This window comes from Schistocerca gregaria, chromosome 6 (assembly GCF_023897955.1).
Source record: "Schistocerca gregaria isolate iqSchGreg1 chromosome 6, iqSchGreg1.2, whole genome shotgun sequence".
NCBI lineage: Eukaryota > Metazoa > Arthropoda > Insecta > Orthoptera > Acrididae > Schistocerca > Schistocerca gregaria.
Genome location: NC_064925.1, coordinates 431,054,062 through 431,072,938, shown reverse-complemented (window position 1 = coordinate 431,072,938; position 18,877 = coordinate 431,054,062). Strand labels below are relative to the sequence as shown.

Here is an 18,877-nt window from a genome sequence, read left to right as displayed (position 1 = left end):
AAACAGGAATACCTCCAAAAAACTAAATTCTTTATAAGTATCAAAACTGTAACAAGAAGGTACCAAGATGATTCTATGGAGAACAGAACGAGCTACAAGGAAACAGCAGAAGTGCTTCTAAAGAACACACACACACCTACCCCGTCAGTCCAAAAATTTTCGAGACTGGATTAATAAAAAATAGAGAAAAGTTAAACTTGGTGGTTTTACTGCTTCAGATGTTCTACATAGTCCCCCCAACCCAGCGCCCCACACATAAACACTCGCACACACACAACTATGTGAAACTGTCAGAAAAGTCCTCCATTTGGATACTGTTCAACTCTTGCGTCACATTGGCTTGAATGTCTGTTACGTCGTCAAAGCGTTGACCCTTCTTTTAAATTTCTGCACATTGTCGTTTTGTGATAGATTCTAATTGATAACATCATGTCTCGTCACTGGTGATGTCCGCGTATTGGGTTTCAATGAAGCGTCCAAGCGTTGTTGTTTTCGTTCTGGAGTCAAGGTGAGCGGGACAGACTTTACATACATTTTTCCTTTCAAAATATTTTCGAAAAGTCTTAAAGACTTGATTTAAAGATTTTGCTCCATTGCGATTTGTAACACAACAGCCATGACACAATACGGCAGCAATTCCACTACTTAACACTGCTGATAAATCAAATGTACATCTGTTGTCTGCCGTTGTTAGTTCAAGCTGCCTCCGTAATTGCAGGGCTGACGTCACCTATAAGCCAGAAATAAAATCAGTATAGCAATTTTTGGACGGTCCGTGTATATGCACGTAATGAGAAGGTGAAAGAATAATCCAGGACACTAAATCATCAAACAAGTGGGATCTAAAATAGGTAATTAAAAGAAAACAATAAGGAGGACAGAAAGAGCAGAAAAGCAGTGAGAGAGGGCTCTTTACAGCAATGAAACTTTTAGTGCTAGTACTGAACTTTCGCGGAGATTTTTCAGCGAGTTTTACCTTTTGCCAGTTTGTCAATCACACGGTCTTTGTGTTTCGGTATTGGAAGAAATTGTAACTCTCTTGAACCCGAACACTCTGTCCTAATTTGCGCTTGTATATTGGAAAGTGTTGGAGACTGCGGTTGTTGAATATTGATGCGGGCCGGAAGCACTCTAGAGAATAGAGAGAGCGAGAGCGAGCGAGAGAGAGAGAGAGCATGTGTGTGTGTGCGTGTGTGTGATGAGGGTAATCTTGAATGACGGGGAATTTTCCCCCCTCCCAGAAGTGGGGCACGTGCTGGCGCTTAACACAGCCCTAGGGGCGAGGCGTCCACTCACGTAATTAGTGTGCACGCTCCGCTAGCAAGGCACTGGATTGCTCTTGGAGGGGCCAGCAACATGGCTCTTTACAGCTCAACAAAAGACCGCTGTTATTTGCACAACGGTAGGACGCCGTGTACAGGATGTTATCGGCAAGAAGCAGCCACATACAGGGAAGAACAGGTTTGTGATTCTTAAAGATTTCCCGGCGTAATGAGTGTTACACGATATTTCGGGCTTGCAGCCGGATGTCATCTACATTTTCCCACGATATTTCAGCTGCCAGTCCCTCTGCACTAAAGATTGCTCTATCTATTTCCTTTTTTTTTTTTTTTTGCTTTTTTAAAAATCTTGGTAATAACACTGGGTTTCGTGCACTTTGACCCTTGTAGTAGTATATAGGTAGAGGTTGAGGTGGAGAGCGACTGTGGAACCTCAATAACCACCTGAGGAACTCGGACCCAGTGCCGACGCTCACAAGCAACCGATCCAACATATTCTAGGTGGCGTAACGTGGGCCGTAGGGTTTCTAGTTTATCCACGAGCTTCCGTGTGTGTGTTGGACGATGGTTTGCGGGACAGTAGGTTGGTTAAGCTCTTCATGCAGGTCACGGATTTTTGACCTTCTGGGTGCCCACAGTGTGCGTCACATACATCGATTATGCAAGGTTTGGATGGTTTTTAAATTAGAGGGACTTGCCGTCCCCCATATGGAACAACCAATAGTTAGAGGGCTGTTGCTCTGTAAAGGCGAAGTTTCGCATTGACATTAATCTCCGAGCTGGCCAGTTGGGGGTATAGTTGGTAGATGAATTTTAAAATCTTGATCCTCTTATCCCGCACATGCAGTTTAAGGAGTAACTTACTGCTGACTATAACATGATTTCTCCAAGGAATTTCCTAATAGTGGAGAATCAACTATCTTACAATTCCAAGTGGCGACGGGTAAACATCACTGCCCTTGTGTCGCCTGCGCTGACGTTGTTGTTGTGGTCTTCAGTGCAGAGATCAGTCTGATGCAGCTCTCCATGCCACCCTATCCTATGTAAGCTTCTTCGTCTCCGAGGAACTACTGCAACCTACATCATTTGAATCTGTTTAGTGTATTCATCTCTTGGTCTCCCTCTACGATTTTGCCCTCCACACGTCCCTCAAATACTAAATTGGTGATCCCTTGATGCCTCAGAACGTGTCCTACCAATCGATTCCTTCATTTAGTCAGGTTGTGCCACAAATTCCTCTTCTCCCCAATTCTGTTCAGTACCTCCTCATTAGTACGTGATCTACCCATATAATCTTCAGCATTCTCCTGTAGCACCACATTTCGTAAGCTTCTATTCTCATCTTGGCTAAACTTATTTATCGTCCATGTTTCAGTTCCAGGGCTACTCTCCATACAAATACTTTCAGAAAAAAACTTCCTGACACTTAAAATCTATACACGATGTTAACGAATTTCGCTTCTTCAGAAACGCTTTCCTTGCCATAGCCAGTCTACATTTTATATCCTCTCTGCTTCGACCATCATCAGTTATTTTGCTACCCAAGTAGCAAGACTCCTCTAACTACTTTAAATTTCCCTTTTTCTAATCTAATTCCCTCAGCATCACCTGATTTAATTCGACTACATTCCATTATCCTCATTTGGCTTTCCTGTTCATCTTATATCCTCCTTTCAAGACACAGTCCACTCCGTTCAAGTGCTCGCCCAGGTCCCTTGCTGTCTCTGCCAGAATTACAATGTCATCGGCAAATCTCAAGGTTTTTATTACTTCTCTGTAGATTTTAATTCCTACTCAAAATTTTTCTTTTGTTTCCTATACTGCTTGCTCAATATACAGATTGAACAAAATCAGGGATAGGCTACAATCCTCTCTTACTCCCTTCTCAATCACTGCTTCCGTTTCATGCCCCTCAACTCTTATAACTGCCATCTGATTTCTGTACAAATTGTAAATAGCCTCCCTGTAGTTGGGGCCTGCCACCTTCAGAGTTTGAAACAGAGTATTCCAGACAACACTGTCAAAAGCTTTCTCTAAGTCTACAAATGCTAGAAACTTAGGTTTGCGTCTCCTTAATCTATTTTCTAAGATAAGTCGTAGGGTCAATATTGCCTTACGTGTTCCAATATTTCTACGGAATCCAAACTTATCTTGCCCGAGGTCGGCTTCTATCAGTTCTTCCATTCGTCTGTAAAGAACTCGTGTTAGTATTTTGCAGCTGTGACTTATTAAACAGATAGTTCGGTAATTTTCATCCCGTTGACACTTGCTTTCTTGGGGATTGGAATTATTATATTCTTCTTGAAGTTTGAGGGTATTTCGCCTGTCTCAAACACTTTGTTCAGCAGATGGAAGAGTTTCGTAACGACTGGCTCTCCCAAGGAATTCTAACCGAATGTTGTCTAATCCAGGGGTCTCTTTTTGACTTAGGTCTTTCATTGCTCTGTCAAATTGTTCACTCACTATCACATCTGCCATTTCATCTTCATCTACTTACTCTTCCAGTTCCATAATATTGCCCTCCAGTACATCGTCCTTGTATAGACCCTCTATATAATCCTTTCGTCTTTCTGCGGTATCTATTTTACCCCTAGTGATTATGCCTCTACATCCCTACATTTGTCCTTTAGCCATCTTTGTTTAGCCATTCTGCAATTCCCGTCGATCTCATTTTTGAAACGTTTGTATTCCTTTTTGCCTGCTTCATTAACTGCATTTTTATATTTTCTCCTTTCATCAATTAAATTCAGTATCTCTTGTGATACCCAAGGGTTTCGATTAGCCCTAGTCTTTTTTCCTACTTAATACTCTGCTGCCTTCACTATTTCATCTCTCAAAGCTATCCATTTTTCTTCCACTGCATTTTTTTCCTCTGTATTTGTCAGTCGTTCCCTAATGCTCTCTATGAAACCCTCTACAACGTCTGGTTCTTTCAGTTTATCCAGGTCCCATCTTCTTAAATTCCCACCTTTTTGCAGTTTCTTCAGTTTTAATCTACAGTTCATAACCAATAGATTGTGATCAGATTCCACATCTGCCCCTGGAAATGTCTTACAATTTAAAACCTGGTTCTTAAATCTCTGTCTTTGCATTATATAATCTATCTGAAACCTTCCAGTGTCTCCAGGCCTCTTTCACATATACAACCTTCTTTCATGATTCTTAAACCAAGCGTTAGCTATAATTAAGTAGTTCTCTGCCCAAAATTCTACCGAGCGGCTTCCTCTTTCATTCATTACCTCGTCTTCCTCATCTGCGGAGCTAGTTGGCATATAAACTTGTGCTACTGTGGTAGGCATGGACTTCGTGTCTATCTTGGCTACAATAATAAGTTCGCTATGCTGTTCGTAGTAGCTTATCCGCGCTCCTATTTTTTATTCGTTATTGAACCTACTCCTGCATTTCCCCAATTTGATTTTGTATTCATAACCTGGTTTTCATCTTACCAGAAGTCCTGTTCCTCTTGCCACTGAACTTCACTAGTTACCACTATATCTAACTTTAACCTATCCATTCCCCTTTTTAAATTTTCTAACCTACCTGCCGGATTAAGTTATCTGACATTACACTCTCCGACCCGTAGAATGGCAGTTTTGTTTCTCCTAATAGCGACTGCGTTGATTATAAATGTATTTTCCTTGGGTCAGTCTTCTACCATCATGAGTTGGGTGCTGTAGGCGAGCGATGAACACGTTGGCCCTCCGGCTTCTTGCCACCAAGGCGATGTCGTCTGTGAAATGGGCGACCTGCACACGAGTCAGTACTGGAATATAATTTATATTGATGAAAAGGAGTAACAGAGACAACACGGAACCTTGAGGAATACCGTCTGTGTGGAGTCTGAGACTGTCCCTCGAGCTTTATATGCTTATTGTGTAAAAAGCTGTCGATGATATTGAGGCTGCAACCCGGGAGCAGCAGCAAGTTCTCAAGTTTGAGTGGTACTTTGTTCCACCGGATTCGATCGTACGCCTTTGCGACGTCCAAACATATTGCCGGTGGACGTCGCTGACGTTATACCGAAATCAGCGAGCCTGCAGTTCGAGAATGCGCGGGCATGCGATCTCACCGTTGTGCATGCCGCTGCGCACCGCAGATGGAGCAATGTTCGACAGAGAACTCTTAAATCAGTCCCACAGCGAGAGTTTTCAATGTAAAGGTACCGACGTCCGCCAGCAATCTCCACTGCAAAACTCGCCTGAATGTAGTTGAATGGTTGACGGCTGAAATATCGTGTCGAGTTGTTGACGTCATCTAGCTGCAAGCCCGAGGTGTCATTGAATAGAATAGTTTCTCCCGTAGCTGAGGCCGTTCCCGTACGGAACTGCAGTGACGCTCAACCCAAGACAACCGGAACGAATCCTAGTCGAGGGAGATTACTTCATCAGCAGTTGATGGAAAGCAAGGAGGGATGGTTGTCTATAAGTTCCGATCATAATGCCGTACAATATATCCAAAAATTTCCGCTGTGGTATTCGGGAGCAGTGCGAGCACAGGAGTTCGTAGCTTCCTAGTCGCCATTTATGTCAAATGCGTAGCAAAAGAATTACTATATAGATATGCTCAGCAAAAGAGGAGCAATTTATCCTAAGATCAGCTTTGAAAATCGATCAACAATACTGAAGTTTGAAACTAGTGGTGAGGAAGTCAAGTAACGAGAAGATCGCTGAGATTACTGATATCTCCTAAGATATGGAATAGACATCTTTTGCACACATAATGAGGCAAGTGATAGTACACAATGATTCTTCATTAGGATAACATGTACTACCGTTGTCGTCAGGTGTAAGAAATCGGCATGGTAGCCATCAGCTCGTCTAAGCGCTACCACAATACGATTTATTTGTATCGAATTTGTAGCGTAGCAACTCAGTAATTTCAATGTCCTTTTTTTTCTTTTCTTAAATACCTTATTTCGTTCATTTGATTGATTCTAAATAAGGCAGTGAACTTCTGTAACTGTAAATATAATGAAATACATTAGTTAATATACACACATCAAAAAAGGTTTTGCATCACCCCAGTTCCCAGAACTCCTGAAGATAGACGTTGACTGTGGATATCGTACCACAGATACAGTCCCTTTGACTGTTCAGAGCTGTCACTAAACCCGCCTTAAGATGCAAACAACCTAGCATGAGCAGCGCCAATTAGACGGAAGGGGTCCGACAGCCGATCAATTACAGTCATTCCACCAGGAAGGAGGTACACGGCTCATGTTGTCTGTAGTTCAACCATGCCTAGACCGTCAATACCGCGGTTAGATCGCCTCCGCATTGTTACTTTGTGCCAGAAGGGGTTCTCAACAAGAGAAGTGTCCAGGCGTCTTGGAGTGAACCAAAACGATGTTGTTCGGACATGGAGGAGATACAGAGAGAGACAGGAACTGTTGATGACATGCCTCGCTCAGGACGCCCAAGTGCTACTACTGCAATGAATGACCGCTACAAACGGATTATGGATCAGAGGAACCCTGACAGCAACGTCACCATGTTGAATAATGCTTTCCATGCAACCACAGGACGTCGTGTCACGACTCAAACTGTGCGCAATAGGTTGCACGTTGCGCAACTTCACTCCCGATGTCCATGGCAAGGTCCATCTTAGCAACCACGACACCATGCAGCGCGGTACAGATGGACTCAACAGCATGCCGAATGGACCGCTCAGGATTGGCTCACCAATGAGTGTCGCACATAAACTCAACCAGACACTCGTCGGAGACGTATTTGGAGGCAACCCAGTCAGGCTGAACACCTGAGAGACACTGTCCAGCGATTGCAGCAAGATGGAGGTTCCCTGCTGTTGTGGGGTGTCATTATGTGGGTCCGACGTAGGCCACTGGTGGTCATGGAAGGCGCCGTAACAGCTGTACGATACGTGAATGCCATCCTCCGACCGATAGTGTAGCGATATCGGCAGCATATTGGCGAGGCATTCGTCTTCATGGACGACAATTCGCGCCCTCATCGTGCGCATCTTGTGAATGACTTCCTTCAGGATAACGGTATCGCTCGGCTGGAGTGGCCAGCATGTTCTCCAGACATGAACCCTATCGAACATGCCTGGGATAGATTGAAAAGGACTGTTTATGGACGACGTGATCTAACAACCACTCTGAGGGAGCTACGCCGAACCGCAGTTGAGGGGTGGGACAAACTGGACCAACAGTGCCTTGGTGAACTTGTGGAAAGTATGCCACGACGAATACAGGCATGCAACAATGCAAGAGGACGTGTTACTGGGTATTAGAAGTACCGGTTGTACAGCAATCTGGACCATCGTGTCTGAAGGTCTCACTGTATGGTGGTACAACATGCAATGTGAGGTTTTCATGAGTAATAAAAAAGGCGGAAATGATGTTTATACTGATCTCTGTTCCAACTTTCTGTACAGGTTCCGGAACTCTCGGAACCGAGGAGATATAAAACTTTTTTTGATGTGTGTATTTGCTTGAAGATGGCTCCAAAGCTGCTAAGAAATTTTCCAACGACTTCGTATCGCCTCCATACCTGCTGTATTTGGTCTCTGTTCAAAGTGGAAATAGCAGCAGTGTTTTGTCGAGTTTTTAGGAAACCTATGTAATCTCGTTGTTCTATGCGCTTCTGAGAGCATTCCAGAGACTTGCTAGCGGGGCGTGTAGCCGGCAAGGAGTCATCCAAAATAATTGTTACTCTTTTAGAAGGGCACGCTGGTAGGATAGGAATTAATTTTCGGATGCTGTTTGTAAATATCGAATTAATTTTCTGATGCTGTTTGTAAATATCGATAGCGTAGTCATTAGGTCTGTTACATTATTTAGTAGAGTAGAAATAGTCGTAAGCCAGCAGTGAGAATGTAAGTGAACGATGGCAAGGATATGGAATCTGGTATGCGATATTGTATTTATTTGTCGACGCCAGGCGAGCGACTTTAAGTTAGAATCTCTCCCTTGTGCGGGAATACGAGGTGCGACAATAAAGTAATGAGACTGATGTGAAAAAAGTGTTGCTTACCGTTTTAGTCAAGTTTAGTGTTGTCTCCTTCAAAGTAGTTCCCTTCTAATTGCACACACTTTTTCCAGCACTTCTGCCATTGATGGTTGAGAGGTGACATGTCTTTGCGATGCACATAGTGACTTGCCCCCTCTCACATTTTTATCTTACTCTGAGTAATTCGATTTTGGGAAGTATAGCCGAGAATGGTCATTACAAGGCTAGTACTGAGAACCCAAAAGATCTGAATATTTTCCTCTCTAATTGCATGCGCTGAAAAGTTGCTATTACTTCACATGCGGACTTCCCACACAGCGTCTCTCGTCATCCGGGTGGTCTGGTGACAGGCGGGTTCTGCTGATCTTGAAAGGGTTATGCCGACGGGTGTGAGGGAGCCGAGTGGATGCTGTCCAGACGCCGACATTGTCATAAGAGCCGGAGCGACCCGCCCACAGGGGCCTGAAGGAGAGGCTGGGGCAGAGATTCCGTTACTTCGCAGAAACTTTCTGAAAACACTTTCTGAAGTGCCATGAGCGAGGCGTGGGAATGACTTGTGTTCCCAGGCAGTCTTGGCGGGCAATTTCCCGCGTTTTCTGCAAAATCATAACTGTGATTGACTTTCTCAGGGGATAGCTCCGTGACGTAGCAAAATCGGCCAGAAATTGGCGCCAAGTATCTCCATTGGTGGAATAGTAGTGCTTCGGCAGTAGAGTGGAATTTTCCGCCGGTTTCCGAGTTGCTGATTGGCACGTTTAACGACGGCCACTGTCGTGGGGGCGGTAATGTTCTATGTTCGGCTTGTACGGGTGCTCTTGAGAGAGTCGAGTCTTGCCTTTCAGTCGGAGTAGTTTATAAGACTGAGCTCTCGGTGCTCTGGACAACCTGCCTTCCGTTGGCTGTCTGGCTGTCTAATGTACTTTCATATAATTGTAACTGTTCGACGAAGTTGCTGAAGTTTCAACTTCAACGTAACTTTCCAATACAGTTGGCAATTGAGCGTTCTGCTTACAAGTGGCCTAAGTTCTCCGTCTTAAACAGTTTTGGCTAAAGGTGCCTGTATCAGAGTTACTGTGTGACTTCGCTTGTTAAGGTCAATCACTGTACTGTCAGTGATTGAGTAGCGAGCCTTCTTCGTCTCCCTCAGAGTCGAATTTGTATTGCTAGGAAGTCTTTAGTCTGGAACAACCAGACCAGGATAAGTTGTTTTGGGCTATACTCGCGACATTATCATAACCACGACGGGACGTCGAAGCAACCAGCCATCGTCTCTGGTACGCCAGATCGTGTCCTTGCAGTTAAGAAGAGAGCTTGGCAATGTATGTCCGCAGCAACGGCAGTTTAGGAAATTTTGTTATATGACAATCAGAGCTCAGCACAGCGCACCTGTTCCCATCTTTTCTAACGTGGTTCTGTCTTGGGTGTTTATTGTCTGAGTCCTCACTACTGTAGCAGCAAGGTATTTCCCTTAAGATTTGAGTTCCAAGGAATTGTCTCTACATACCACTTGGTCATAAATGTCACAAGCTAGTTTGTGGGCAACTTCACCTCGACAGCATTTATTTGAGTATCCAATCTTAATGTTTCATGTGTTTTGTTTATTATTTTGAGTTTAGTCATAATCATTTCTCACTACATTGCTGAAACTTTCCTTTATCAAATTCATTTCTGTTGTTGTGGTCATCAGTCCAGAAACTGGTTTGATGCATCTCTCCATGCTACTCTATCCTGTGCAAGCTTCTTCATCTCCCAGTACGTACAGCAGCCTACATCCTTCTGAATCTGTTTACTGTATTCATCCCTTGGTCTCCCTCTACGATTTTTACCCTCCACGCTGCCCTCCACTGCTAAATTTGTGATCCCTTGATGCCTCAGAACATGCCCTACCAACCGGTCCCTTCTTCTTGTCAAGTTGTGCCACAAACACCTCTTCTCCCCAATTCTATTCAATACCTCCTCATTAGTTATGTGATCTACCCATCTAATCTGCAGCATTGTTCTGTAGCACCACATTTCGAAAGCTTCTATTCTCTTCTTGTCCAAACTATTTATCGTCCATGTTTCACTTCCATACATGGCTACACTCCGTACAAATACTTTCAGAAACGACTTCCTGACACTTAAATCTATACTCGATGTTAACAAATTTCTCTTCTTCAGAAACGCTTTCCATGCCATTGCCAGTCTACATTTTATATCCTCTTTACTTCGTCCATCATCAGTTATCCTGCTCCCCAAATAGCAAAAGTCCTTTACTACTTTAAGTGTCTCATTTCCTAATCTAATCCCCTCAGCATCACCCGATTTCATTCGACTACAGTCCATTATCCTCGTTGTGCTTTTGTTGATGTTCATCTTATATCCAGCTTTTAAGACGCTGTCCATTCCGTTCAGCTGCTCTTCCAGGTCCTTTCCTGTTTCTGACAGAATTACAATGTCATCGGGGAACCTCAAAGTTTTTATTGTCTTCTCCATGGATTTTAATTCATACTCCGAATTTTTCTTTTGTTTCCTTTACTGCTTGCTCAATATACAGATTGAATAACATTGGGGAGAGGCTACAACCCTGTCTCACTCCCTTTCCAACCACTGCTTCCCTTTCATGTCCTTCGACTCTTATAACTGCCATCTGGTTTCTGTACAAATTGTAAATAGCCTTTCGCTCCCTGTATTTTACCCCTGCCACCTTCATAATTTGAAAGAGAGTATTCCAGGAAACATTGTCAAAAACTTCCCCTAAGTCTACATATGTTAGAAACGTAGGATTGCCTTTCCTTAATCTATTTTCTAAGACAAGTCGTAGGGTCAGTATTGCCTCACGTGTTCCATCACTTCTACGGCATCCAAACTGATCTTCCCCGAGGTTGGAGTCTACCAGTTTTTCCATTCGACTGTATAGAATTCGTGTTAATATTTTGCAGCCGTGGCTTGTTAAACTGATAGTTCGGTAATTTTCACATCTGTCAACACCTGCTTTCTGTTGGATTGGAATTACTATATTCTTCTTGAAGTCTGAGGGTATTTCACCAGTCTCATACATCTTGCTCACCAGATGGTAGAGTTTTGTCAGGACTGGCTCTCCCAAGGCTGTCAGTAGTTCTAATGAAATATTGTCTACTCCCGGGGCCTTGTTTCGACTTAGGTCTTTCAGTGCTGTGTCGAAGTCTTCACGCAGTATCATATCTCCCATTTCATCTTCGTCTACATTCTCTTCCATTCCTATAATATTGTCCTCAAGAACATCGCCCTTGAATAGACCCTCTATATACTACTTCCACCTTTCTGCTTTCCCTTCTTTGCTTAGAACTGGGTTTCCATCTGAGCTCTTGATATTCATGCAAACGGTTCTCTTTTCTCCAAAGGTCTCTTTAATTTTCCTGTAGGCAGTATCTATCTTAGCCCTAGTGAGATAAGCCTCTACATCCTTACATTTGTCCTCTAGCCATCCCTGCTTAGCCATTTTGCACTTCCTGTCGATCTCATTTTTGAGACTTTTGTACTCCTTTTTGCCCGCTTCATTTACTGCATTTTTATATTTTCTCCTTTCATCAATTAAATTCAATATCTCTTCTGTTACCCAAGGATTTTACTTGTTCCTCTGCCACCTTCATTATTTCATCCCTCAAAGCTACCCATTCTTCTTCTACTGTATTTCTTTCCCCCATTCTTATCAATCGTTCCCTAATGCTCTCCCTGAACCTCTGGTTCTTCATTAATTTCTATCAAATTGAATTAATTTCTATCAAATTAAATTATTGCAGGTGCCAAACTCTCTTCTACTCCACTTGTAGGGTTGATTACAGTTATTTCGTGTTTCTTCTTAACCCATGTGCAATAGCAAAATTCGGAGTTAGAAAGGGGAAGGGGGGGGGGGCCTTAGAGCATCACTTCCATATGAAGATTCAAGAAGAATTTAGTGTTAAATTCACTGCTTGCCCCGGCCTGTCGCATGATAACATTTCTGGCACTCGTCTTCTGTAATATCGTCCAAGACCCTCGTCACAGTCTTTTGGACATCTTGTTTGAAAATGGTGTCCCTTGTCCGCCGTTTTCACTCTTGAAAATAGAAAACAGTCGCACGGAGCGATATCTTCTGAATAAGGTGGCTGTGGTAGTACTAAAATTTTTTTTTGAGGTTAAAAATTGCTGTACTGACAGAGCAGTATGGGAGGGCGCATTATCGTGATGCAGAATCCAATTATCAGCAATGTTGGCACGGATATGAAGAACTCTTTTACGAAGCCTTTCTAAAATTTCTTTGTTGTAATATTGGTTAACTGTTTGTCCAGGAGGCAAGGAAACCCACTCTTTATGAACAATTCCCTTGGAATCAAAGAAGCACACAAGCATGCATTTCACTTTTGACTTCTACATGCGAGCTTTTTTTGGTCTAGGTGATCCCTTTGAGCACTATTGCGAACTTTGACGTTTTGTCTCTGGACAGTACTGAAAGTACCAACTTTCCTCACCAGTTATAAACGGCTCAACAATTCTGGAATGATTTCCGTTTGTTCTAACAGATCAGCTGCCACATTTTTCCGTGTTTCTCGCTGTTGTGGCGAGAGAATTTTGGGGACCATTTTTGCACAAATCTTTCTCATACCAAGATCTTCAGTTATTATTAGAAGAACCTTTTCTTGATTGATATTCAGTTCTTCTGCAATCATTTTCAGGGATAATCTTCGATCAGATCATACGAGTTCAAGCACCATGGCCAAGTTGACATCCATCCATGAGGTTGATGGTCGTCCACTGTGGTCTTCATCTTCATCATTCGTTCTGCCTTCACTAAACATTTCATGCCAGCAAATCCTTGAGCTCCTGACATAACCTCCTCTCCAAAACCCTTCTGAAACTTACTGTAAGTTGCCATCGCGTTTTCACCCAATTTAACGCAAAAAGAAATGGCATACCGTTGCGCAATATTATGCAGTTCCATTTCCGTGACGAGACACACAAATACTTGTTAACTTATTACAGCACAACACACGACTGAGCAGTTGCATCGATGTGCCGCTTGGACTAGAAGCAGCTTATAGACCAAGGTCAAAGATATTGTTCCTACGCAAGCCTGCAGGGTTGTCACATCTCATTACTTTATTGTCACACTTCGTATACTTAATGAACGTACGAGTGCTTGTTGCAGACACATGGTTGATGATGTATGAAAAGTTGGTTCTGGCTGTAGAGCGTGTTTAGATAACCTAATGGTAAGGCGACCAATCGCGATAAGCGGAAAATCCGGGTTCGAGTCCTGGCATAAAATTCCATTGTCATCATTCCATTATACAGTTGATGGTCGTTCACATTCGCAGCTCGAAATACATGTAAGGAATCTGGTATGTTTCCATGGCGGCGAGCGCTAAGAAGGCACTTTTGATACAGCTCTACCCAGATTGCTTCTGGTCTTCGCCATGAGACTTTACATGCCTGTGGCCTGTTTGAAGGACCAGCACCACTCCACAATTCGTCGTAGCCTTCATTACTTCGCTTTGCATTGAGTGTCAACCCTTGATGACTGGAAAACCGTGGCCTGGTCAGATGAGTTAAAAAAATGGCTCTGAGCACTATGAGACTTAATTGCTGTGGTCATCAGTCCCCTAGAACTTAGAACTACTTAAACCTAACTAACCTAAGGATATCATACACATCCATGCCCGAGGCAGGATTCGAACCTGCGACCGTAGCAGTCACCCGATTCCAGACTGTAGAGCCTAGAAACGCACAGCCACTCTGGCCGGCGGTCAGATGAGTCCTGATTTCAGTTGGTAAGAGCTGATGGTAGGGTTCGAGTATGGCGCAGATCCCACGAAGCTATTGATCCAGATTGTCGAAAAGGCGCAATGTGCAAGCTGGTGGTGGCTCCATAACTGTGTAAGCTGAGTTTACGTAGACTGCACTGAGTCCTCTGTCCAACTAAACTGACCATTGACAGGAAGTTGTTATGTTCGGTTGCATGGAGACCATTTGCAGTCATTCATAGAATTCACGTTCTCAAACAACGTTGGAATCTTTATGGATGATAATGCGCCATGCTATCGGGCTGCAATTGTTCGCTATTGGTTTGAAGAACGTCCTGGACAGTTCGATCGAATGGTTTGTCCACCCAGATCACTCAGCATGAATTCCATCGAACATTAATGGGACGTAATCGAGAGGTCAGTTCGTACCTAAAATCCAGAATCGGAAAAAAAACTTTCTAATTATGGACAGCTATAGCGGCAGCATGGCTCCATATTTCTGCAGATGACTTCCAGCGACTTATTGAGTCCATACCATCTCGAGTTGCTGCACTACGCCGAACAAATTGAGGGCCGACATGATATTAGGAGGTATCTCACGACTTCGCACACTGACGAAAAAAAGCCGTGACACCAAACTGTAGAGTAATAAAATTTTGGGAATACATTTGTCTACGTAATATATTTAAGTGTTTTACATCGTAATATCTCAGGCTGATGCAAGCACGAGATAAGCCATTGCAAAAGTGAACTTTGGTACATTAATAACTGGTGTAAGCGCCAGAATGCAAGCATACAAAAGTGCATGCATTGTGTTGCAAAGGTGCCGGATGTCAGATTGTGCGACAGAGTTACATGCCTGTTGCACAAGGTCGGCCAATGAAGGGCGGTTAACACTGTTTGTAGATGACGCTGGAGTTGCCGTCTGATGATGTCGTATATGTGCTCGAGTAGAAACAGATCTGGTTATGGTGCAGGCCAAGGAAACATGTCGGCACTCTGTAGAGCATGTTGTGTTGCGACACCAGTATGTGGGGAGCATTATCCTGTTGGAAAACACTCCACAGATGCTGTTCATGACTGCACGACAGGTCAAATCAACAGATTCATGTACAGTTTTACAGTTCGGGTGCGTGGGATAACCGCGAGAGTGCTCCTGGTGTCATATCAAAACACACCCTAGACAATAACTCCCAGTGCAGATCCAATGCGTCTAGCACGCACACGGGTTGGTTGCAGGCCTGAACTGGCCTCCTTCTAACCAACATACGGCCATCACTGGCACCGAGAGAGAACCAACTTTCATCAGAAAACACAACAGACACCCCCACCCCCCCTGCTCTCCAATGAGCTGTCGCTTGACACCAATGAAGCCGCAACTGGCGGTGGTTTGGGGTCAGTGAAATGCACGTCTCAGGGCGTCTGGCTCGGAGCTATCGTTGAAGTAACAGACATATAATATTTCGTTGTGTCACTGTGTTGCCAACAGCTATTCATATTGCTGTTGCAGATGCACTGCGATGCGCTACAGGCATACACTGAACACGATGGTACTCTGTGCCACGTGATCGTCCAGAGCCCAGTCTTCTTGAGACAGTACGTCCCCGCCATCACCACTGCCAGCAATCACGCACAGTGGACACATTCCTCCCAAGTCTTTCTGTAATAACACAGATGGAGCTCCAGCATCTTGTAGCCTGTTACACGACCTCATTCAAACTCAGTGATATGCCGGCCAGAGTGGCCGAGCGGTTCTAGGCGCTACAGTTTGGAACCGCGCGGCCGCTACGGTCGCAGGTTCGAATCCTGCCTCTGGCATGGATGTGTGTGACGTCCTTAGGTTAGTTAGGTTTCAGTAGTTCTAAGTTCTAGGGGACTGATGAGCTCAGAAGTTAAGTCTCATAATGCTCAGAGCCATTTTTTTCAAGATGTTTTATAATCGTGTCTTAGTCGACTTAAAAGCATTCTCGAGTATCATAAACTTATCACGTCCAATCTCAAACATAACTAACGCCCGCGACCTTTATAGCGTGTATTTAAAGCAAACGTGATTTGGACCCTCATAGTGACACTGCCAGCTTCTTGGTGTTGTGAGTTCGTTCCCGTCAGTCTATTACAGCTATTTTTCAGTTACAGAGTTTTATGATGAGTACGATTCTGTCTATTCTTTTAAAAAATAGTAACATAACGTTTGGACAATTAAGCCACACGTAGTCAGTCGTGCATCATCTTGTACCTTGAAACGGACGATCTGTTTACCATGAAACACGTGATACTTGCAAATGATCTGATTCCGTGTTTCTGGATTTCCGGAAGGCTTTCGACACTGTACCACACAAGAGGCTCGTAGTGAAAATGCGTGCTTATCGAATATCGTCTCAGTTACGTGACTGGATTTGTGATTTCCTGTCAGAAAGGTCACAGTTCGTAGTAACTGACGGAAAGTCATCGAGTAAAACAGATACGATTTCTGGCGTTCCGCAAGGTAGTGTTATTGGCCTTTTCAAGTTCCTTATCTACACTCCTGGAAATGGAAAAAAGGACACATTGACACCGGTGTGTCAGACCCACCATACTTGCTCCGGACACTGCGAGAGGGCTGTACAAGCAATGATCACACGCACGGCACAGCGGACACACCAGGAACCGCGGTGTTGGCCGTCGAATGGCGCTAGCTGCGCAGCATTTGTGCACCGCCGCCGTCAGTGTCAGCCAGTTTGCCGTGGCATACGGAGCTCCTTCGCAGTCTTTAACACTGGTAGCATGCCGCGACAGCGTGGACGTGAACCGTATGTGCAGTTGACGGACTTTGAGCGAGGGCGTATAGTGGGCATGCGGGAGACCGGGTGGACGTACCGCCGAATTGCTCAACACGTGGGGCGTGAGGTCTCCACAGTACATCGATTTGTCGCCAGTGGTCGGCGGAAGGTGCACGTGCCCGTCGACCTGGGACCGGACCGCAGCGACGCACGGATGCACGCCAAGACCGTAGGATCCTACGCAGTGCCGTAGGGGACCGCACCGCCACTTCCCAGCAAATTAGGGACACTGTTGCTCCTGGGGTATCGGCGACGACCATTCGCAACCGTCTCCATCAAGCTGGGCTACGGTCCCGCACACCGTTAGGCCGTCTTCCGCTCACGCCCCAACATCGTGCAGCCCGCCTCCAGTGGTGTCGCGACAGGCGTGAATGGAGGGACGAATGGAGACGTGTCGTCTTCAGCGATAAGAGTCGTTTCTGCCTTGGTGCCAACGATGGTCGTATGCATGTTTGGCGCCGTGCAGGTGAGCGCCACAATCAGGACTGCATACGACCGAGGCACACAGGGCCAACACCCGGCATCATGGTGTGGGGAGCGATCTCCTACACTGGCCGTACACCTCTGGTGATCGTCGAGGGGACACTGAATAGTGCACGGTACATCCAAACCGTCATCGAACCCATCGTTCTACCATTCTTAGACCGGCAAGGGAACTTGCTGTTCCAACAGGACAATGCACGCCCGCATGTATCCCGTGCCACCCAACGTACTCTAGAAGGTGTAAGTCAACTACCCTGGCCAGCAAGATCTCCGGATCTGTCCCCCATTGAGCATGTTTGGGACTGGATGAAGCGTCGTCTCACACGGTCTGCACGTCCAGCACGAACGCTTGTCCAACTGAGGCGCCAGGTGGAAATGGCATGGCAAGCCGTTCCACAGGACTACATCCAGCATCTCTACGATCGTCTCCATGGGAGAATTGCAGCCTGCATTGCTGCGAAAGGTGGATATACACTGTACTAGTGCCGACATTGTGCATGCTCTGTTGCCTGTGTCTATGTGCCTGTGGTTCTGTCAGTGTGATCATGTGATGTATCTGACCCCAGGAGTGTGTCAATAAAGTTTCCCCTTCCTGGGACAATGAATTCACGGTGTTCTTATTTCAATTTCCAGGAGTGTATATAAACGATTTGGGAGACAATCTGAGCAGCGGTCTTCGGTTGTTTGCAGATGACGCTGTCGTTTATCGACTAATAAAGTTATGAGTAGATCAAAACAAACTGCAAAACTATTTATAAAAGATATCTTAATGGTACGAAAAGTGGCAGTTGACCCTAAATAACGAAAAGTGTGAGGTCATCTACATGCGCCCTTAAAGGAACTCGTTAAACTTCGGTAACAGAACATCCTTTTTAGGTAGTTTGTAACTTTAGCGTGTTCCGACGAAGGCGTGGTTATCCGCGCCGAAACCTAGGTCAACATACGGTTTCTATTTCCAATCGAGGTGGATTCTTTATAATAATTAAATTATTCACGATTGCTGACGAGCTGCAATGTTAAATGTTCTTACGTAATGCACCCAGAACATTGTCGAACACGATCGTTTTGGTGATGTAGATCTTATGGTGTGGGGAGGTATAATGTTGTCGTATGGGCGTATTGACCTCCAAATCTTTGAATACAGTCACTGGCTATCGTTATTTGACAGCCTACTCTTTCCCCACGCACATATTTTCATGGGTGCGTTCAGTCGTGACTTCATTTTTATGGATGACAGTGAGCGACCTCATCGAATGGTGCAGGTGGCGGAGCTCTTTACACGAGAGGACATTCGACGAATGGACTAGCCTGTCCACATCACGACTTAAATTCCATCGAGCACTTGGGGGATGCGTAGGGGAGACGTATTCCAGCACTTGTACATGCAGCGACGACCATCCAGCAATTTCAGTTGCGTTGGTGGAGGCATTGAACGCTGTATAAGGACTCCTTACCAGCCTAGTGGCCGGGATGGCAGCACTTTTCAGGGCGTGCATTTTACCATCAGTGGTGATCACACATCTCATTAAGAACCGTGTGCCGCCATTTGTAATGCCCATCGTGAATGGCGGTTGTAACACCAA

At 44.8% G+C, this 18,877-nt stretch overlaps 1 protein-coding gene across 2 annotated transcripts in view; it reads right to left on the bottom strand.

The window, feature by feature from the left end:
- Positions 1-18,877, bottom strand: part of LOC126278026 (centrosomal protein of 104 kDa) — a 400,804-nt gene that overhangs the window by 207,858 nt on the left and 174,069 nt on the right. The gene's annotated exons all lie outside the window — the stretch shown is intronic.